This window comes from Ambystoma mexicanum, chromosome 7q, assembly GCF_040938575.1.
Source record: "Ambystoma mexicanum isolate Mex_15411 chromosome 7q, UKY_AmexF1_1, whole genome shotgun sequence".
In the NCBI taxonomy this organism is placed as follows: Eukaryota; Metazoa; Chordata; class Amphibia; order Caudata; family Ambystomatidae; genus Ambystoma; species Ambystoma mexicanum.
Window position 1 is genome coordinate 1,082,814,167 of NC_090941.1, and position 22,502 is coordinate 1,082,836,668.

Below are 22,502 nucleotides of genomic sequence, written 5' to 3' on the forward strand. Positions count from 1 at the left end.
TCTATCCCTCCCACCCACCCCCCGCTCATGCCCCGTGTGTCTCTATCCCAACAAACCAACCCCCCGCTCATGCCCCGTGTGTCTCTATCACTCCCACCCACCCACCGCTCATGCCCCGTGTGTCTCTCCCCTCCCCCCAACCCCCTGCTCATGCCTCATGTGTCTCTCCCCTCCCCCCACCCCCTGCTCACGCCCCGTGTGTCTCTCCACTCCCGCCCACATCCTGCTCATGCCCCGTGTGTCTCTATCCCTTCCACCCCCGTACATGCCCCGTGTGTCTCTCCCCTCCCCCCCACACCCACTCATGCCCCGTGTGTCTCTCTCCCTCCCACCCACCCCCCGCACATGCCCTGTGTGTCTCTATCCCTCCCACCCACCCCCCGCTCATGCCCTGTGTGTCTCTATCCCTCCCACCCACCCCCCGCTCAGGCCTCGTGTGTCTCTCCCCTGCCCCCCACCCCCCGCTCATGCCCCGTGTGTCTCTCCCCCCCAATCCCCCTGCTCATGCCCCGTGTGTCTCTCCCCTCCCCCACCCCCTGCTAACGCCCCGTGTGTCTCTATCCCTCCCACCCACCCCCGCTCATGCCCCGTGTGTCTCTATCCCTCCCACCCATCCCCCGCTCATGCCCCGTGTGTCTCTATCCCTCCCACCCACCCCCCGCTCATGCCCCGTGTGTCTCTATCCCTCCCACCCCCGTTCAAGCCCGTGTGTCTCTATCCCTCCCACCCACCCCCCCGCTCATGCCTTGTGTGTCTCTCCCCTCCCCTCCACCCCCCGCTCATGCCTTGTGTGTCTCTCCCCTCCCCCTCCACCCCCCGCTCATGCCACGTATGTCTCTATCCTGTTGCCCCCCACCCCCGGTCATACCCCGTGTCTCCCTCCTGTTGCCCCCCACCCCTCTCTCATGCCCTGTGTCTCCCTTCTGTTACCCCCCACCCCCTGCTCATGCCCCGTGTCTCCCTGCTGTTGCCCCCCACCCCTGCTCATGCCCCGTGTCTCTCTCTTGTTGCCCCCCACCCCCTGGTCATGCCCCGTGTGTCTCTCCCTGACCACCCACCCCCCGCTCATGCCCCGTGTGTCTCTATCCCTCCCACCCACCCCCCGCTCATGCCCCATGTGTCTCTCCCCTCCTCCCTGACCCCCCGCTCATACCCCGTGTGTCTCTATCCCTCCCGCCCACCCCCCGCTCATGCCCCGTGTGTCTCTAATCCTCCCATCCACCCCCCGCTCATGCCCCTATAACTCCCACCCACCCCCCACTCATGCCCTATCCCTCCCACCACCCGCTCATGCCCCGTGTGTCTCTATCCCTCCCACCCACCCCCCGCTCATGCCCCGTGTGTCTCTATCCCAACAAACCAAACCCCCGCTCATGCCCCGTGTGTCTCTATCACTCCCACCCACCCACCGCTCATGCCCCGTGTGTCTCTCCCCTCCCCCCAACCCCCTGCTCATGCCTCATGTGTCTCTCCCCTCCCCCCACCCCCTGCTCACGCCCCATGTGTCTCTCCCCTCCCGCCCACATCCTGCTCATGCCCCGTGTGTCTCTATCCCTTCCACCCCCGTACATGCCCCGTGTGTCTCTCCCCTCCCCCCACACCCGCTCATGCCCCGTGTGTCTCTCTCCCTCCCACCCACCCCCCGCACATGCCCCGTGTGTCTCTATCCCTCCCACCCACCCCCCGCTCATGCCCTGTGTGTCTCTATCCCTCCCACCCACCCCCCGCTCAGGCCTCGTGTGTCTCTCCCCTGTCCCCCACCCCCCGCTCATGCCCCGTGTGTCTCTCCCCCCCAATCCCCCTGCTCATGCCCTGTGTGTCTCTCCCCTCCCCACCCCCTGCTAACGCCCCGTGTGTCTCTATCCCTCCCACCCACCCCCGCTCATGCCCCGTGTGTCTCTATTCCTCCCACCCATCCCCCGCTCATGCCCCGTGTGTCTCTATCCCTCCCACCCACCCCCCGCTCATGCCCCGTGTGTCTCTATCCCTCCCACCCCCATTCAAGCCCGTGTGTCTCTATCCCTCCCACCCACCCTCCGCTCATGCCTTGTGTGTCTCTCCCCTCCCCTCCACCCCCCGCTCATGCCTTGTGTGTCTCTCCCCTCCCCCTCCACCCCCCGCTCATGCCACGTATGTCTCTATCCCCCCACCCCCCGCTCATGCCCCATGTGTCTCTATCCCTCCCCCCACCCCCTGCTCATGCCCCGTGTGTCTCTATCCCTCCGACAAACCCCCCGCTCATGCCCCGTGTGTCTCTATCTCACCCACCCCCCGCTCATGCCCTGTGTGTCTCTCCCATCCCCCCACCCCTTTCTCATGCCCCGTGTGTCTCTATCCCTCCCACAGCCCCCACCCTCTCGCCCCGTTTGTCTATCCCCTCCCGCCCACCCCCCGCTCATGCCCCGTGTGTCTCCCCCCTCCCCCCGCTCATGCCCCGTGTGTCTCTCTGCTGTTGCCCCCCACCCCACGCTCATGCCCCGTGTCTCCCTACTGTTGCCCCCCACCCCCTGCTCATGCCCCGTGTCGCTCTCTCCTGTTACCCCCCACCCTCCTCTCATGCCCCGTGTCTCTCTCCTGTTACCCCCACCCCCCTCTCATGCCCCGTGTCTCTCTCCTGTTACCCCCCGCTGCCTCTCATGCCCCGTGTCTCTCTCTCCTGTTGCCCCCCAACCCCCGATCAAGCCCTGTGTCTCTCTCCAGTTAACCCCACCACCCTCTCATGCCGTGTGTCTCTCTCCTGTTACCCCCCACCCCCCTCTCATGCCCCGTGTCTCTCTCCTGTTGCCCCCCCACCCCCGGTCATGCCCCGTGTCTCCCTTCTGTTGCCCCCCACCCCCCGGTCATGCCCCGTGTCTCCCTCGTGTTCCCCCCACCCTCGCTCATGCCCCGTGTCTCCCTGCTGTTGCCCCCCGCTCATGCCCGTGTCTCTCTCATGTTACCCCCCACCCTCGCTCATGCCCCGTGTCTCTATCCTGTTGCCCCCCACCCCCGGTCATACCCCGTGTCTCCCTCCTGTTGCCCCCCACCCCTCTCTCATGCCCCGTGTCTCCCTTCTGTTACCCCCCACCCCCTGCTCATGCCCCGTGTCTCCCTGCTGTTGCCCCCCACCCCTGCTCATGCCCCGTGTCTCTCTCTTGTTGCCCCCCACCCCCTGGTCATGCCCCGTGTGTCTCTCCCTGACCACCCACCCCCCGCTCATGCCCCGTGTGTCTCTATCCCTCCCACCCACCCCCTGCTCATGCCCCATGTGTCTCTCCCCTCCTCCCTGACCCCCCGCTCATACCCCGTGTGTCTCTATCCCTCCCGCCCACCCTCCGCTCATGCCCCGTGTGTCTCTAATCCTCCCATCCACCCCCGCTCATGCCCCTATAACTCCCACCCACCCCCCACTCATGCCCTATCCCTCCCACCACCCGCTCATGCCCCGTGTGTCTCTATCCCTCCAACCCACCCCCCGCTCATGCCCCGTGTGTCTCTATCCCAACAAACCAACCCCCCGCTCATGCCCCGTGTGTCTCTATCCCTCCCACCCACCCTCCGCTCATGCCCCGTGTGTCTCTCCCCTCCCCCCAACCCCCTGCTCATGCCTCATGTGTCTCTCCTCTCCCCCCACCCCCTGCTCACGCCCCGTGTGTCTCTCCCCTCCCGCCCACATCCTGCTCATGCCCCGTGTGTCTCTATCCCTTCCACCCCCGTACATGCCCCGTGTGTCTCTCCCCTCCCCCCCACACCCACTCATGCCCCGTGTGTCTCTCTCCCTCCCACCCACCCCCCGCACATGCCCCGTGTGTCTCTATCCCTCCCACCGACCCCCCGCTCATGCCCTGTGTGTCTCTATCCCTCCCACCCACCCCCCGCTCAGGCCTCGTGTGTCTCTCCCCTGCCCCCCACCCCCCGCTCATGCCCCGTGTGTCTCTCCCCCCCAATCCCCCTGCTCATGCCCCGTGTGTCTCTCCCCTCCCCCACCCCCTGCTAACGCCCCGTGTGTCTCTATCCCTCCCACCCACCCCCGCTCATGCCCCGTGTGTCTCTATCCCTCCCACCCCCGTTCAAGCCCGTGTGTCTCTATCCCTCCCACCCACCCTCCGCTCATGCCTTGTGTGTCTCTCCCCTCCCCTCCACCCCCCGCTCATGCCTTGTGTGTCTCTCCCCTCCCCCTCCACCCCCCGCTCATGCCACGTATGTCTCTATCCCCCCCACCCCCCGCTCATGCCCCATGTGTCTCTATCCCTCCCCCCACCCCCTGCTCATGCCCCGTGTGTCTCTATCCCTCCGACAAACCCCCCGCTCATGCCCCGTGTGTCTCTATCTCACCCACCCCCCGCTCATGCCCTGTGTGTCTCTCCCATCCCCCCACCCCTTTCTCATGCCCCGTGTGTCTCTATCCCTCCCACAGCCCCCACCCTCTCGCCCCGTTTGTCTATCCCCTCCCGCCCACCCCCCGCTCATGCCCCGTGTGTCTCCCCCCTCCCCCCGCTCATGCCCCGTGTGTCTCTCTGCTGTTGCCCCCCACCCCACGCTCATGCCCCGTGTCTCCCTACTGTTGCCCCCCACCCCCTGCTCATGCCCCGTGTCTCTCTCTCCTGTTACCCCCCACCCTCCTCTCATGTCCCGTGTCTCTCTCCTGTTACCCCCACCCCCCTCTCATGCCCCGTGTCTCTCTCCTGTTACCCCCCGCTGCCTCTCATGCCCCGTGTCTCTCTCTCCTGTTGCCCCCCAACCCCCGATCAAGCCCTGTGTCTCTCTCCAGTTAACCCCACCACCCTCTCATGCCGTGTGTCTCTCTCCTGTTACCCCCCACCCCCCTCTCATGCCCCGTGTCTCTCTCCTGTTGCCCCCCCACCCCCGGTCATGCCCCGTGTCTCCCTTCTGTTGCCCCCCACCCCCCGGTCATGCCCCGTGTCTCCCTCGTGTTCCCCCCACCCTCGCTCATGCCCCGTGTCTCCCTGCTGTTGCCCCCCGCTCATGCCCGTGTCTCTCTCATGTTACCCCCCACCCTCGCTCATGCCCCGTGTCTCTATCCTGTTGCCCCCCACCCCCGGTCATACCCCGTGTCTCCCTCCTGTTGCCCCCCACCCCTCTCTCATGCCCCGTGTCTCCCTTCTGTTACCCCCCACCCCCTGCTCATGCCCCGTGTCTCCCCTGCTGTTGCCCCCCACCCCTGCTCATGCCCCGTGTCTCTCTCTTGTTGCCCCCCACCCCCTGGTCATGCCCCGTGTGTCTCTCCCTGACCACCCACCCCCCGCTCATGCCCCGTGTGTCTCTATCCCTCCCACCCACCCCCCGCTCATGCCCCATGTGTCTCTCCCCCTCCTCCCTGACCCCCCGCTCATACCCCGTGTGTCTCTATCCCTCCCGCCCACCCTCCGCTCATGCCCCGTGTGTCTCTAATCCTCCCATCCACCCCCGCTCATGCCCCTATAACTCCCACCCACCCCCCACTCATGCCCTATCCCTCCCACCACCCGCTCATGCCCCGTGTGTCTCTATCCCTCCCACCCACCCCCCGCTCATGCCCCGTGTGTCTCTATCCCAACAAACCAACCCCCCGCTCATGCCCCGTGTGTCTCTATCCCTCCCACCCACCCACCGCTCATGCCCCGTGTGTCTCTCCCCTCCCCCCAACCCCCTGCTCATGCCTCATGTGTCTCTCCTCTCCCCCCACCCCCTGCTCACGCCCCGTGTGTCTCTCCCCTCCCGCCCACATCCTGCTCATGCCCCGTGTGTCTCTATCCCTTCCACCCCCGTACATGCCAAGTGTGTCTCTCCCCTCCCCCCCACACCCACTCATGCCCCGTGTGTCTCTCTCCCTCCCACCCACCCCCCGCACATGCCCCGTGTGTCTCTATCCCTCCCACCGACCCCCCGCTCATGCCCTGTGTGTCTCTATCCCTCCCACCCACCCCCCGCTCAGGCCTCGTGTGTCTCTCCCCTGCCCCCCACCCCCCGCTCATGCCCCGTGTGTCTCTCCCCCCAATCCCCCTGCTCATGCCCCGTGTGTCTCTCCCCTCCCCCACCCCCTGCTAACGCCCCGTGTGTCTCTATCCCTCCCACCCACCCCCGCTCATGCCCCGTGTGTCTCTATCCCTCCCACCCATCCCCCGCTCATGCCCCGTGTGTCTCTATCCCTCCCACCCACCCCCCGCTCATGCCCCGTGTGTCTCTATCCCTCCCACCCCCGTTCAAGCCCCGTGTGTCTCTATCCCTCCCACCCACCCCCTGCTCATGCCCCGTGTGTCTCTCCCCTCCCCCACCCCCTGCTAACGCCCCGTGTGTCTCTATCCCTCCCACCCACCCCCGCTCATGCCCCGTGTGTCTCTATCCCTCCCACCCATCCCCCGCTCATGCCCCGTGTGTCTCTATCCCTCCCACCCACCCCCCGCTCATGCCCCGTGTGTCTCTATCCCTCCCACACCCGTTCAAGCCCCGTGTGTCTCTATCCCTCCCACCCACCCCCTGCTCATGCCCCGTGTGTCTCTATCCCTCCCACCCACCGCCGCTCACGCCTCTATACCTCCCACCCACCCCCCGCTCATGCCTCGTGTGTCTCTATCCCTCCCACCCACCCCCCGCTCATGCCCCGTGTGTCTCTATCCCTCCCAGCCACCCCCCGCTCACTCCCCGTGTGGCTCTCCCCTCCCACCCACCCCTCCTCATGTCTCGTGTGTCTCTCCCCTCCCACCCACCCCCTGCCTCGTGTGTCTCTTCCCTCCCACCCACCCCCTGCTCATGCCCCATGTGTCTCTATCCCTCCCACCCCCCCGCTCATGCCCCATGTGTCTCTCCCCTACTCCCTGACCCCCCGCTCATACCCCGTGTGTCTCTATCCCTCCCGCCCACCCCCCGCTCATGCCCCGTGTGTCTCTAATCCTCCCATCCACCCCCCGCTCATGCCCCTATAACTCCCACCCACCCCCGCTCATGCCCCTATCCCTCCCACCCTCTGCTCATGCCCCGTGTGCCTCTATCCCTCCCACCCACCCCCCGCTCATGCCCCATGTGTCTCTATCCCAACAAACCAACCCCCCGCTCATGCCCCGTGTGTCTCTATATCTCCCACCCACCCACCGCTCATGCCCCGTGTGTCTCTCCCCTCCCCCAACCCCCTGCTCATGCCTCATGTGTCTCTCCCCTCCCCCCACCCCCTGCACATGCCCCGTGTGTCTCTCCCCTCCCGCCCACATCCTGCTCATGCCCCGTGTGTCTCTATCCCTCCCACCCCCGTACATGCCCTGTGTGTCTCTCCCCTCCCGCCCACATCCTGCTCATGCCCCGTGTGTCTCTATCCCTTCCACCCCCGTACATGCCAAGTGTGTCTCTCCCCTCCCCCCCACACCCACTCATGCCCCGTGTGTCTCTCTCCCTCCCACCCACCCCCCGCACATGCCCCGTGTGTCTCTATCCCTCCCACCGACCCCCCGCTCATGCCCTGTGTGTCTCTATCCCTCCCACCCACCCCCCGCTCAGGCCTCGTGTGTCTCTCCCCTGCCCCCCACCCCCCGCTCATGCCCCGTGTGTCTCTCCCCCCAATCCCCCTGCTCATGCCCCGTGTGTCTCTCCCCTCCCCCACCCCCTGCTAACGCCCCGTGTGTCTCTATCCCTCCCACCCACCCCCGCTCATGCCCCGTGTGTCTCTATCCCTCCCACCCATCCCCCGCTCATGCCCCGTGTGTCTCTATCCCTCCCACCCACCCCCCGCTCATGCCCCGTGTGTCTCTATCCCTCCCACCCCCGTTCAAGCCCCGTGTGTCTCTATCCCTCCCACCCACCCCCTGCTCATGCCCCGTGTGTCTCTCCCCTCCCCCACCCCCTGCTAACGCCCCGTGTGTCTCTATCCCTCCCACCCACCCCCGCTCATGCCCCGTGTGTCTCTATCCCTCCCACCCATCCCCCGCTCATGCCCCGTGTGTCTCTATCCCTCCCACCCACCCCCCGCTCATGCCCCGTGTGTCTCTATCCCTCCCACACCCGTTCAAGCCCCGTGTGTCTCTATCCCTCCCACCCACCCCCTGCTCATGCCCCGTGTGTCTCTATCCCTCCCACCCACCGCCGCTCACGCCTCTATACCTCCCACCCACCCCCCGCTCATGCCTCGTGTGTCTCTATCCCTCCCACCCACCCCCCGCTCATGCCCCGTGTGTCTCTATCCCTCCCAGCCACCCCCCGCTCACTCCCCGTGTGGCTCTCCCCTCCCACCCACCCCTCCTCATGTCTCGTGTGTCTCTCCCCTCCCACCCACCCCCTGCCTCGTGTGTCTCTTCCCTCCCACCCACCCCCTGCTCATGCCCCATGTGTCTCTATCCCTCCCACCCCCCCGCTCATGCCCCATGTGTCTCTCCCCTACTCCCTGACCCCCCGCTCATACCCCGTGTGTCTCTATCCCTCCCGCCCACCCCCCGCTCATGCCCCGTGTGTCTCTAATCCTCCCATCCACCCCCCGCTCATGCCCCTATAACTCCCACCCACCCCCGCTCATGCCCCTATCCCTCCCACCCTCTGCTCATGCCCCGTGTGCCTCTATCCCTCCCACCCACCCCCCGCTCATGCCCCGTGTGTCTCTATCCCAACAAACCAACCCCCCGCTCATGCCCCGTGTGTCTCTATATCTCCCACCCACCCACCGCTCATGCCCCGTGTGTCTCTCCCCTCCCCCAACCCCCTGCTCATGCCTCATGTGTCTCTCCCCTCCCCCCACCCCCTGCACATGCCCCGTGTGTCTCTCCCCTCCCGCCCACATCCTGCTCATGCCCCGTGTGTCTCTATCCCTCCCACCCCCGTACATGCCCTGTGTGTCTCTCCCCTCCCCCCACACCCACTCATGCCCCGTGTGTCTCTCTCCCTCCCACCCACCCCCCGCACAAGCCCTGTGTGTCTCTATCCCTCCCACCCACCCCCCGCTCATGCCCCGTGTGTCTCTATCCCTCCCACCCACCCCCCGCTCATGCCTCGTGTGTCTCTCCCCTGCCCCCCACCCCCTGCTCATGCCCCGTGTGTCTCTCCCCCCCCACACCCCCTGCTCATGCCCCGTGTGTCTCTCCCCTCCCCCCACCCCCTGCTAATGCCCTGTGTGTCTCTATCCCTCCCACCCACCCCCGCTCATGCCCCGTGTGTCTCTATCCCTCCCACCCATCCCCCGCTCATGCGGCGTGTGTCTCTATCCCTCCCACCCATCCCCCGCTCATGCCCCGTGTGTCTATATCCCTCCCACCCCCCGTTCATGCCCTGTGTGTCTCTATCCCTCCCACCCACCCCCTGCTCATGCCACGTGTGTCTCTATCTCTCCCATCCACCCCCCGCTCATGCCCCATGTGTCTCTCCCCTACCACCCACCCCCCGGTCATGCCCCGTGTGTCTCTATCCCTCCCACCCACCTCCCGCTCATGCCCCGTGTGTCTCTCCCCTCCCCCCCGCCCCCTGCTCATGCCCCGTGTGTCTCTATCCCTCCCGCCCACCCCCTGCTCATGCCCCGTGTGTCTCTATCCCTCCCACCCACCGCCGCTCATGCCTCTATCCCTCCCACCCACCCCCCGCTCATGCCCCGTGTGTCTCTATATCTCCCACCCACCCCCCGCTCATGCCCCGTGTGTCTCTATCCCTCCCAGCCACCCCCCGCTCACGCCCCATGTGTCTCTATACCTGCTCACGCCCCGTGTGTCTCTATCCCTCCCACCCACCCCCCGCTCACGCCCCGTGTGTCTCTATCCCTCCCACCCACCCCCCGCTCATGCCCCGTGTGTCTCTAACCCTCCCACACACCCACGATCATGCGCCGTGTGTCTCTCCCCTCCACCCACCCCCTGCTCATGCCTCGTGTGTCTCTCCCCTGTCCCCCACCCCCTGCTCATGCCCCGTGTGTCTCTATAACTCCCACCCACCCCCTGCTCATGCCCCGTGTGTCCTATCCCTCCCACCCACCCCCTGCTCATGCCCCGTGTGTCTCTATCCCTCCCACCCACCCCCCACTCATGCCCCATGTGTCTCTATCCCTTCCACCCACCGCCCGCTCATGCCCCGTGTGTCTCTATCCCTCCCACCCACCCCCGATCATGCCCCGTGTGTCATCCCCGCTCATGCCCTGTGTGTCTCTATCCCTCCCACTCATGCCCCGTGTGTCTCTATCCCTCCCACCCTCCCCCGCTCATGGCCCGTGTGTCTCTATCCCTCCCACCCACCCGCGTTCATGCCCCGTGTGTCTCTATCCCTCCCACTCATGCCCCGTGTGTTTCTATCCCTCCCCCACAACCCCCGCTCATGCCCCGTGTGTCTCTCCCCTCTCCCCCCGCTCATGCCCCGTGTGTCTCTATCCCTCCCGCCCACCCCCGCTCATGCCCCATGTGTCTCTATCCCTCCCGCCCACCCCCGCTCATGCCCTGTGTGTCTCTATCCCTCCCACCCACCCCCCGCTCATGCCCCGTGTGTCTCTATCCCTCCCACCCACCCCCCGCTCATGCCCCGTGTGTCTCTATCCCTCCCACCCAACCCCCGCTCATGCCACGTGTGTCTCTATCCCTCCCACCCACCCCCTCTTATTCCCCGTGTGTCTCTATCCCTTCCACCACCCCCCAGTCATGCCCCGTGTGTCTCTATACCTCCCACCCGCCCCCGCTCATGCCTCGTGTCTCTCCCATCCCACCCCCTGCTCATGCCTGGTGTGTCTCTCCCCTCCCACCCACCCCCTCCTCATGCCTCGTGTGTCTCTCCCCTCCCACCCACCCCCTGCCTCGTGTGTCTCTTCCCTCCCACCCACCCCCTGCTCATGTGTCTCTACTCTCCCACCCACCACCTGCTCATGCCTCGTGTGTCTCTCCCCTCCCACCCACCCCCCGCTCATGCCCCGCGTGTCTCTATAACTCCCACCCACCCCCATTCATGCCCTGTGTCTCTCTATAAATCCCACCCACCCCCGCTCATGCCCCGTGTGTCTCTATCCCTCCCAGCCACCCACCGCTCACGCCCGTGTGTCTCTATCCCTCCCACCCACCCACCGCTCATGCCCCGAGTGTCTCTCCCCTCCCCCAACCCCCTGCTCATGACTCATGTGTCTCTCCCCTCCCCCCACCCCCTGCTCATTCCCCGTGTGTCTCTCCCCTCCCGCCCACATCCTGCTCATGCCCCGTGTGTCTCTATCCCTCCCACCCCCGTACATGCCCTGTGTGTCTCTCTCCCTCCCACCCACCCCCCGCACATGCCCCGTGTGTCTCTATCCCTCCCACCCACATCCCGCTCATGCCCCGTGTGTCTCTATCCCTCCCACCCACCCCCCGCTCATGCCCCGTGTGTCTCTATCCCTCCCACCCACCCCCCGCTCATGCCTCGTGTGTCTCTCCCCTGCCCCCCACCCCCTGCTCACGCCCCGTGTGTCTCTCCCCCCCCACACTCCCTGCTCATGCCCCGTGTGTCTCTCCCCTCCCCCCACCCCTTGCTAATGCCCCGTGTGTCTCTATCCCTCCCACCCACCCCCGCTCATGCCCCGTGTGTCTCTATCCCTCCCACCCATCCCCCGCTCATGCCCCGTGTGTCTCTATCCCTCCCACCCACCCCCCGCTCATGCACCGTGTGTCTCTATCCCTCCCACCCCCGTTCATGCAACGTGTGTCTCTATCCCTCCCACCCACCCCCTGCTCATGCCACGTGTGTCTCTATCTCTCCCATCCACCCCCCGCTCATGCCCCGTGTGTCTCTATCCCTCCCACTCACCTCCCGCTCATGCCCCGTGTGGCTCTCTCCTCCCCCCCACCCCCTGCTCATGCCCCGTGTGTCTCTATCCCTCCCGCCCACCCCCTGCTCATGCCCCGTGTGTCTCTATCCCTCCCACCCACCGCCGCTCATGCCTCTATCACTCCCACGACCCCCCGCGTGTCTCTATAACTCCCACCCACCCCCCGCTCATGCCCCGTGTGTCTCTATCCCTCCCAGCCACCCCCCGCTCATGCCCCGTGTGTCTCTATCCCTCCCACCCACCCCCCGCTCACGCCCCGTGTGTCTCTATCCCTCCCACCCACCCCCCGCTCACGCCCCGTGGGTCTCTATCCCTCCCACCCACCCCCCGCTCACAACCCGTGTGTCTCTAACCCTCCCACACACCCACGATCATGCGCTGTGTGTCTCTCCCCTCCACCCACCCCCGGCTCATGCCTCGTGTGTTTCTCCCTTGCCCCCCACCCCCTGCTTGTGCCCCGTGTGTCTCTATAACTCCCACCCAACCCCTGCTCATGCCCCGTGTGTCTCTATCCCTCCCACCCACCCCCTGCTCATGCCCCGTGTGTCTCTATCCCTCCCACCCACCCCCGCTCATGCCCCGTGTGTCATCCCCGCTCATGCCCCGTGTGTCTCTATCCCTCCCACTCATGCCCCGTGTGTCTCTATCCCTCCCACCCTCCCCCGCTCATGGCCCGTGTGTCTCTATCCCTCTCACCCACCCCCGCTCATGCCCCGTGTGTCTCTATCCCTCCCACTCATGCCCCGTGTGTTTCTATCCCTCCCCCACAACCCCCGCTCATGCCCCGTGTGTCTCTCCTCTCTCCCCCACCCCCCCGCTCATGCCCCGTGTGTCTCTATCCCTCCCGCCCACCCCCGCTCATGCCCCGTGTGTCTCTATCCCTCCCGCCCACCCCCGCTCATGCCCTGTGTGTCTCTATCCCTCCCACCCACCCCCCGCTCATTCCCCATGTGTCTCTATCCCTCCCAGCCACGCCCCGCTCATGCCCCGTGTGTCTCTATCCCTCCCACCCAACCCCGCTCATGCCCCGTGTGTCTCTATCCCTCCCACCCACCCCCTCTTATTCCCCGTGTGTCTCTATCCCTTCCACCCACCCCCGCTCATGCCCCGTGTGTCTCTATCCCTCCCACCCGCCCCCGCTCATGCCTCGTGTCTCTCCCATCCCACCCCCTGCTCATGCCTGGTGTGTCTCTCCTCTCCCACCCACCCCCTGCTCATGCCTCGTGTGTCTCTCCCCTCCCACCCACCCCCTCCTCATGCCTAGTGTATCTCTCCCCTCCCACCCACCCCCTGCCTCGTGTGTCTCTTCCCTCCCACCCACCCCCTGCTCATGTGTCTCTACTCTCCCACCCACCACCTGCTCATGCCTCGCGTGTCTCTCCCCTCCCAGCCATCCCCCGCTCATGCCCCGTGTGTCTCTATCCCCCCACCCACCCCTGTTCATGCCCCATGTGTCTCTATAAATCCCACCCACCCCCGCTCATGCCCCGTGTGTCTCTATGTCTCCCACCCACCCCAAGCTCATGCCCCGTGTGTCTCTATCCCTCCCAGCCACCCCCCGCTCACGCCCCGTGTGTCTCTATCCCTCCCACCCACCCCCCGCTCACGCCCCGTGTGTCTCTATCCCTCCCACCCACCCCCGCTCACGCCCCGTGTGTCTCTATCCCTCCCACTCATGCCCCGTGTGTTTCTATCCCTCCCCCACAACCCCCGCTCATGCCCCGTGTGTCTCTCCCCTCTCCCCCACCCCCCCGCTCATGCCCCGTGTGTCTCTAGCCCTCCCGCCCACCCCCGCTCATGCCCCGTGTGTCTCTATCCCTCCTGCCCACCCCCGCTCATGCCCCGTGTGTCTCTATCCCTCCCACCCACCCCCCGCTCATGACCCGTGTGTCTCTATCCCTCCCACCCACCCCCGCTCATGCCCCGTGTGTCTCTATCCCTCCCACCCACCCCCTCTTATTCCCTGTGTGTCTCTATCCCTTCCACCCACCCCCGCTCATGCCCCATGTGTCTCTATCTCTCCCACCCGCCCCCGCTCATGCCTCGTGTCTCTCCCATCCCACCCACCCCCTGCTCATGCCTCATGTGTCTCTCCCCTCCCACCCACCCCCTGCTCATGCCTCGTGTGTCTCTCCCCTCCCACCCACCCCCTGCTCATGCCTCGTGTGTCTCACCCCTCCCACCCACCCCCTGCCTCATGTGTCTCTTCCCTCCCACCCACCCCCTGCCTCATGTGTCTCTTCCCTCCCACCCACCCCCTGCTCATGCCTCGTGTGTCTCTCCCCTCCCACCCACCCCCTGCTCATGCCTCGTGTGTCTCTCCCCTCCCACCCACCCCCCGCTCATGCCCCGTGTGTCTCTATCCCTCCCACCTACCCCCGGTCACGCCCCGTGTGTCTCTATCCCTCCCACAAACCCCTGCTCATGCCCGTGTGTCTCTATCGCTCCCACCCACCCCCTGCTCATGCCTCGTGTGTCTCTCCCCTGACCACCTGCTCATGCCCCGTGTATCTCTATCCCTACCACCCACCCCCGCTCATGCCCCGCTCATGCCCCTAACTCTCCCACCCACCCCCCGCTCATGCCCCGTGTGTCTACCCCTCCCACCCACCCCCTGCTCATGCCTCGTGTGTCTCTCCACTCCCACCCACCCCCTGCTCATGCCTCGTGTGTCTCTAGCCTCCCACCCACCCCCTGCTCATGCCTCGTGTGTCTCTCCCCTCCCACCCACCCCCTGCCTAGTGTGTCTCTTCCCTCCCACCCACCCCCTGCTCATGCCTCGTGTGTCTCTCCCCTCCCACCCACCCCCTGCTCATGCCTCGTGTGTCTCTCCCCTCCCACCTACCCCCCGCTCACGCCCCGTGTGTCTCTATCCCTCCCACCCACCCCCGTTCATGCCCCGTGTGTCTCTATCCCTCCCACACACCCCTGCTCATGCCCGTGTGTCTCTATCGCTCCCACCCACCCCCTGCTCATGCCTCGTGTGTCTCTCCACCGACCCCCTGCTCATGCCCCGTGTATCTCTATCCCTACCAGCCACCCCCGCTCATGCCCCGCTCAGGCCCCTATCCCTACCACCCACCCCCCGCTCATGCCCCGTGTGTCTCTCCCCTCCCACCCACCCCCTGCTCATGCCTCGTGTGTCTCTCCCCTCCCACCCACCCCCTGCTCATGCCTCGTGTGTCTCTCCCCTCCCACCCACCCCCTGCCTCGTGTGTCTCTTCCCTCCCACCCACCCCCTGCTCATGCCTCGTGTGTCTCTCCCCTCCCTTCCACCCCCTGCTCATGCCTCGTGTGTCTCTCCCCTCCCACCCACCCCCCGCTCATGCCCCGTGTGTCTCTATCCCTCCCACCCACCCCCGTGCATGCCCCGTGTGTCTCTATCCCTCCCACACACCCCTGCTCATGCCCCGTGTGTCTCTATTGCTCCCACCCACCCCCTGCTCATGCCTCGTGTGTCTCTCCCCCGACCCCCTGCTCATGCCCCGTGTATCTCTATCCCTACCACCCACCCCCGCTCATGCCCCGCTCATGCCCCTATCCCTCCCACCCACCCCCGATCATGCCCCGTGTGTCTCTATCCCTCCCACCCACGCACCGCTCATTCCCTGTGTGTCTCTATCCCTCCCACCCACCCCCCGCTCATGCCCTGTGTGTCTCTATCCTTCCCACCCACCCCCCGCTCATGCCCCGTGTGTCTCTATCCCTCCCACCCACCCCCTGCTCATGCCCTGTGTGTCTCTCCACCCCACCCCCTGCTCATGCCTCGTGTGTCTCTCCCCTCTCCCCACCCCCTGCTCATGCCCCGTGTGTCTATATCCCTCCCACCCACCCCCCACTCATGCCCCGTGTGTCTCTAATACCTCCCACCCACCTCCCGCTCATGCCCCGTGTGTCTCTCCCCTCCCCCCCACGCCCTGCTCATGCCCTGTGTGTCTCTATCCCTCCCGCCGACCCCCCGCTCATGCCCCGTGTGTCTCTCCCCTCCCCCCACGCCCTGCTCATGCCCTGTGTGTCTCTATCCCTCCCGCCGACCCCCCGCTCATGCCCCGTGTGTCTCTATCCCTCCCATCCACCCCCTGCTCATGCCTCTATCCCTCCCACCCACCCCCCGCTCATGACCCGTGTGTCTCTATCCCTCCCACCCACCCCCCGCTCATGCCCCGTGTGTCTCTATCCTTCCCACCCCCCGCTCACGCCCCGTGTGTCTCTATCCCTCTCACCCACCCCCCACTCACGCCCCGTGTGTCTCTATTCCTCCCACCCACCCCCCGCTCACGCCTCGTGTGTCTCTATCCCTCGAAGCCCACCCCCCGCTCACACCCGGTGTGTCTCTAACCCTCCCACACACCCACGATCATGCGCCGTGTGTCTCTCCCCTCCACCCACCCCCTGCTCATGCCTCGTGTGTCTCTCCCCTGCCCCCCATGCCCTGCTCATGCCCCGTGTGCCTCCATCACTCCCACCAACCCCCTGCTCATGCCCCATGTGTCTCTATCCCTCCCACCCAACCCCTGCTCATGCCCCGTGTGTCTCTATCCCTCCCACCCACCCTCCGCTCATGCCCCGTGTGTCTCTATCCCTCCCACCCATCCCCGCTCATGCCTCGTGTGTCTCTATCCCTCACACCCACCCCCGGTCACGCCCCGTGTGTCTCTATCCCTCCCACAAACCCCTGCTCATGCCCGTGTGTCTCTATCGCTCCCACCCACCCCCTGCTCATGCCTCGTGTGTCTCTCCCCTGACCACCTGCTCATGCCCCGTGTATCTCTATCCCTACCACCCACCCCCGCTCATGCCCCGCTCATGCCCCTAACTCTCCCACCCACCCCCCGCTCATGCCCCGTGTGTCTACCCCTCCCACCCACCCCCTGCTCATGCCTCGTGTGTCTCTCCACTCCCACCCACCCCCTGCTCATGCCTCGTGTGTCTCTAGCCTCCCACCCACCCCCTGCTCATGCCTCGTGTGTCTCTCCCCTCCCACCCACCCCCTGCCTCGTGTGTCTCTTCCCTCCCACCCACCCCCTGCTCATGCCTCGGGTGTCTCTCCCCTCCCACCCACCCCCTGCTCATGCCTCGTGTGTCTCTCCCCTCCCACCTACCCCCCGCTCACGCCCCGTGTGTCTCTATCCCTCCCACCCACCCCCGTTCATGCCCCGTGTGTCTCTATCCCTCCCACACACCCCTGCTCATGCCCGTGTGTCTCTATCGCTCCCACCCACCCCCTGCTCATGCCTCGTGTGTCTCTCCACCGACCCCCTGCTCATGCCCCGTGTATCTCTATCCCTACCAGCCACCCCCGCTCATGCCCCGCTCAGGCCCCTATCCCTACCACCCACCCCCCGCTCATGCCCCGTGTGTCTCTCCCCTCCCACCCACCCCCTGCTCATGCCTCGTGTGTCTCTCCCCTCCCACCCACCCCCTGCTCATGCCTCGTGTGTCTCTCCCCTCCCACCCACCCCCTGCCTCGTGTGTCTCTTCCCTCCCACCCACCCCCTGCTCATGCCTCGTGTGTCTCTCCCCTCCCTTCCACCCCCTGCTCATGCCTCGTGTGTCTCTCCCCTCCCACCCACCCCCCGCTCATGCCCCGTGTGTCTCTATCCCTCCCACCCACCCCCGTGCATGCCCCGTGTGTCTCTATCCCTCCCACACACCCCTGCTCATGCCCCGTGTGTCTCTATTGCTCCCACCCACCCCCTGCTCATGCCTCGTGTGTCTCTCCCCCGACCCCCTGCTCATGCCCCGTGTATCTTTATCCCTACCACCCACCCCCGCTCATGCCCCGCTCATGCCCCTATCCCTCCCACCCACCCCCGATCATGCCCCGTGTGTCTCTATCCCTCCCACCCACGCACCGCTCATTCCCTGTGTGTCTCTATCCCTCCCACCCACCCCCCGCTCATGCCCTGTGTGTCTCTATCCTTCCCACCCACCCCCCGCTCATGCCCCGTGTGTCTCTATCCCTCCCACCCACCCCCTGCTCATGCCCTGTGTGTCTCTCCACCCCACCCCCTGCTCATGCCTCGTGTGTCTCTCCCCTCTCCCCACCCCCTGCTCATGCCCCGTGTGTCTATATCCCTCCCACCCACCCCCCACTCATGCCCCGTGTGTCTCTAATACCTCCCACCCACCTCCCGCTCATGCCCCGTGTGTCTCTCCCCTCCCCCCCACGCCCTGCTCATGCCCTGTGTGTCTCTATCCCTCCCGCCGACCCCCCGCTCATGCCCCGTGTGTCTCTCCCCTCCCCCCACGCCCTGCTCATGCCCTGTGTGTCTCTATCCCTCCCGCCGACCCCCCGCTCATGCCCCGTGTGTCTCTATCCCTCCCATCCACCCCCTGCTCATGCCTCTATCCCTCCCACCCACCCCCCGCTCATGACCCGTGTGTCTCTATCCCTCCCACCCACCCCCCGCTCATGCCCCGTGTGTCTCTATCCTTCCCACCCCCCGCTCACGCCCCGTGTGTCTCTATCCCTCTCACCCACCCCCCACTCACGCCCCGTGTGTCTCTATTCCTCCCACCCACCCCCCGCTCACGCCTCGTGTGTCTCTATCCCTCGAAGCCCACCCCCCGCTCACACCCGGTGTGTCTCTAACCCTCCCACACACCCACGATCATGCGCCGTGTGTCTCTCCCCTCCACCCACCCCCTGCTCATGCCTCGTGTGTCTCTCCCCTGCCCCCCATGCCCTGCTCATGCCCCGTGTGCCTCCATCACTCCCACCAACCCCCTGCTCATGCCCCATGTGTCTCTATCCCTCCCACCCAACCCCTGCTCATGCCCCGTGTGTCTCTATCCCTCCCACCCACCCTCCGCTCATGCCCCGTGTGTCTCTATCCCTCCCACCCATCCCCGCTCATGCCTCGTGTGTCTCTATCCCTCACACCCACCCCCGCTCATGCCCCGTGTGTCTCTATCCCTCCCACCCGCCCCCACTCATGCCCCGTGTGTCTCTATCCCTCCCACTCATGCCCCGTGTGTCTCTATACCTCCCACCCACCCACGCTCATGCCCCGTGTGTCTCTATCCCTTCCACCCACCCCCGCTCATGCCCCGTGTGTCTATATCCCTCCCACTCATGCCCCGTGTGTCTCTATCCCTCCCACCCACGCCCTGCTCATGCCCCATGTGTCTCTATCCCTCCCGCTCACCCCCCGCTCATGCCCCGTGTGTCTCTATCCCTCCCGCCCACCCCCCGCTCATGCCCCGTGTGTCTCTATCCCTCCCGCCCACAACCCGCTCATGCCCCGTGTGTCTCTATCCCTCCCACCCACCCCCCGCTCATGCCCCGTGTGTCTCTATCCCTCCCACCCACTCACGCCCCGCTCATGCCCCATGTGTCTGTATCCCTCCCACCCACCCCCCGCTCATGCCTCGTGTGTCTGTATTGGTACCACCCACCCCCCGCTCATGCCTTGTGTGTCTCTCCCCTCCCCTCCATCCCCCGCTCATGCCTCGTGTGTCTCTCCCCTCCCCCTCCACCCCCCGCTCATGCCACGTATGTCTCTATCCCCCCACCCCCTGCTCATGCCCCGTGTGTCTATCCCATCCCGCCCACCCCCCGCTCATGCCCCGTGTGTCTCTCCCCCTCCCCCCGCTCATGCCCCGTGTGTCTCTCTGCTGTTGCCCCCCACCCCCCGCTCATGCCCCGTGTCTCCCTGCTGTTGCCCACCACCCCCTGCTCATGCCCCGTGTCTCTCACTCCTGTTACCCCCCACCCTCCTCTCATGCCCCGTGTCTCTCTCCTGTTACCCCCACCCCCTCTCATGCCCCGTGTCTCTCTCCTGTTACCCCCCACTGCCTCTCATGCCCCGTGTCTCTCTCTCCTGTTGCCCCCCACCCCCCGATCAAGCCCTGTGTCTCTCTCCAGTTAACCCCACCCCCCTCTCATGCCGTGTGTCTCTCTCCTGTTACCCCCCAACCCCCTCTCATGCCCCGTGTCTCTCTCCTGTTGCCCCCCACCCCCGGTCATGCCCTGTGTCTCCCTTCTGTTACCCCCCACTCCCAACTCATGCCCCGTGTCTCCCTGCTGTTGCGCCCCACCCCCCGGTCATGCCCCGTGTCTCCCTCGTGTTCCTCCCACTCCCGCTCATGCCACGTGTCTCCCTGCTGTTGCCCCCCACCCCCCGGTCATGCCCCGTGTCTCCCTCGTGTTCCTCCCACTCCCGCTCATGCCCCGTGTCTCTATCCTGTTGCCCCCCACCCCCGGTCATACCCCGTGTCTCCCTCCTGTTGCCCCCCACCCCTCTCTCATGCCCCGTGTCTCCCTTCTGTTACCCCTCACCCCCCACTCATGCCCCGTGTCTCCCTGCTGTTGCCCCCCACCCCTGCTCATGCCCCGTGTCTCTCTCCTGTTGCCCCCCACCCCCCGGTCATGCCCTGTGTGTCTCTCCCTGACCACCCACCCCCCGCGCATGCCCCGTGTGTCTCTATCCCTCCCACCCACCTCCTGCTCATGCCCCGTGTGTCTCTCTCCTCCCCCCCACCCCCTGCTCATGCCCCGTGTCTCCCTGCTGCTGCCCCCAACCCCCGCTCATGCCCTGTGTCTCTCTCCTGTTACCCCCAACCCCCTCTCATACCCCGTGTCTCTCTCCTGTTACCCCCACCCTCCTCTCATGCCCCGTGTCTCCCTGCTGTTGCCCCCCAAACCCCGCTCATGCCCCGTGTCTCTCCCCTGTTACCCCCCATCCTCCGCTCATGCCCCGTGTCTCCCTGCTGTTGCCTCCCAACCCCCTCTCATGCCCCTTGTCTCTCTCCTGTTCCCCCACCCCCCGGTCATGCCCCGTATCTCCCTGCTGTTGCCCCCCTCATGCCCCTTGTCTCTCTCCTGTTACCCCCACCCCCCGCTCATGCCCCGTGTCTCTCTCCTGTTACCCCCCACCCCCCTCTCATGCCCCGTGTGTCTCTCCTGTTGCCCCCCACCCCCTGGTCATGCCCCGTGTCTCCCTGCTGTAGCCCCCCACCCCCCACTCTTGCCCCGTGTCTCTCTCCTATTACCCCCCACCCCCGGTCATGCCCCGTGTCTCCCTGCTGTTACCCCCCACTCCCGGTCATGCCCCGTGTCTCTCTCCTGTTCCCCCCACCCCCGGCTAATGCCCTGTGTCTCTCTCCTGCTGCCCCCCACCCCCGCTCATGCCCTGTGTCTCCCTGTTGTTGCCCCCGCTCATGCCCTGTGTCTCCCTGCTGTTGCCCCCCACCGCCCTCTCATGCCCTGTGTCTCTCTCCTGTTGCCCCCCACCCTCTGGTCATGCCCCGTGTCTCCCTGCTGTTGCCCCCGCTCATGCCCCGTGTCTCTCTCCTGTTACCCCAACCCCCGGTCATGCCCTGTGTCTCCCTGGTGTTGCCCACCACCCCCATCTCATGCCCCGTGTCTCTCCTGTTACCCCCAATCCTCTCTCATGCCCCGTGTCTCTCTCCTGTTGCCCCCCACCCCCGGTCATGCCCTGTGTCTCCCTGCTGTTGCCCCCCACCCCCTGCTCTTGCCCTGTGTCTCTGTGCTGTTGCCCCCACACCCTCTCATGCCCCGTGTCTCTCTCCTGTTGCCCCCCACCCCCTGATCATGCCCCTTGTCTCCCTGCTGTTTCCCCCCCGCTCATGCTCCGTGTCTCTCTCCTGTTACCCCCACCCCCCGCTCATGCCCCATGTCTCCATCGTGTTCCCCCCACCCCCCGCTCATGCCCCGTGTCTCCCTGCTGTTGCCCCTCACCCCCCGCTCATGACCCGTGTCTCTCTCCTGTTCCGCCCCACCCCCTGCTCATGCTCTGTTGTGTTCTCTTTATACACCCCGCCTTCCCTTTCCATGGAGGCCATCTTGGTAAAAGATTTTCCTTCCTGCACCGGGACTCCGCAGGCGTCCCGGTTTGGGAAGAAAAATAATTTTTTTACCACCTGGGGTTCCCACTTTGAGGACCTAAGATGCTAGTGGTCTTCATCTATTGAAGAGGATGTTATGGTGACGTTGCACTAATAAAAACCTATGAAATGCAGTAAAAAAAAAATTGTGTTAAAGGGACGTTATGGTTAAGTTGCACTAATAAAAACCTATGAAATTCAATGAAAAAACTTTGTTAAAGGGACGTTATGGTTAAGTTGTGCTACTAAAAACCTATGAAATTCTGTGAAAAAACTTTGTTAAAGGGACGTTATGGTTAAGTTGCGCTACTAAAAAACTATGAAATTCAGTGAAAAAACTTTGTTAAAGGACTTTAAAACCGAAAAACCTTTGAAATTCGCCGGTTATGGTAAGCTAAGCAACCATAACTCGCGCCACCACTGTGCACTGCTAAGACTAACACCCACGACATCAAAGATGACATCACAAATGTCATTGATCTTCTTTAGTCTTTCATCACAATCTCTGTCTGTCAAGGTCAAGGTCAAAACACAATACAACCTTATAGTCTGCTTCGTGAGCCTCTCCGGGGCCCGAGAAAAAAATGGAAGCAGCTGACCTTCACTATGAACGAGCATAAATTCTTACTTTGCAACATTCTGTGTAAAGCCATCTGTAGAAGTTGGTTTTTGCACGCCATGTTTGTATATTGTTTGCGTGATATTGAAAAAAAATTGTTTAAAGGATGTTATGGTTCTAAGTACAGCCGAAAGACCCCTGAAAATAGCAAGTTATGGTAAGCTATGAAAAATAACTCGCGCCAACACCATGCACTGTTAAGACTAACACCCAGGACATCAAAGATGAAATCGCAAATGTCATTGATGAAATCACTGATGACATCACATGTGTATGTACTTTTCATGGAATTTGTATACTAGGGATTTTTAT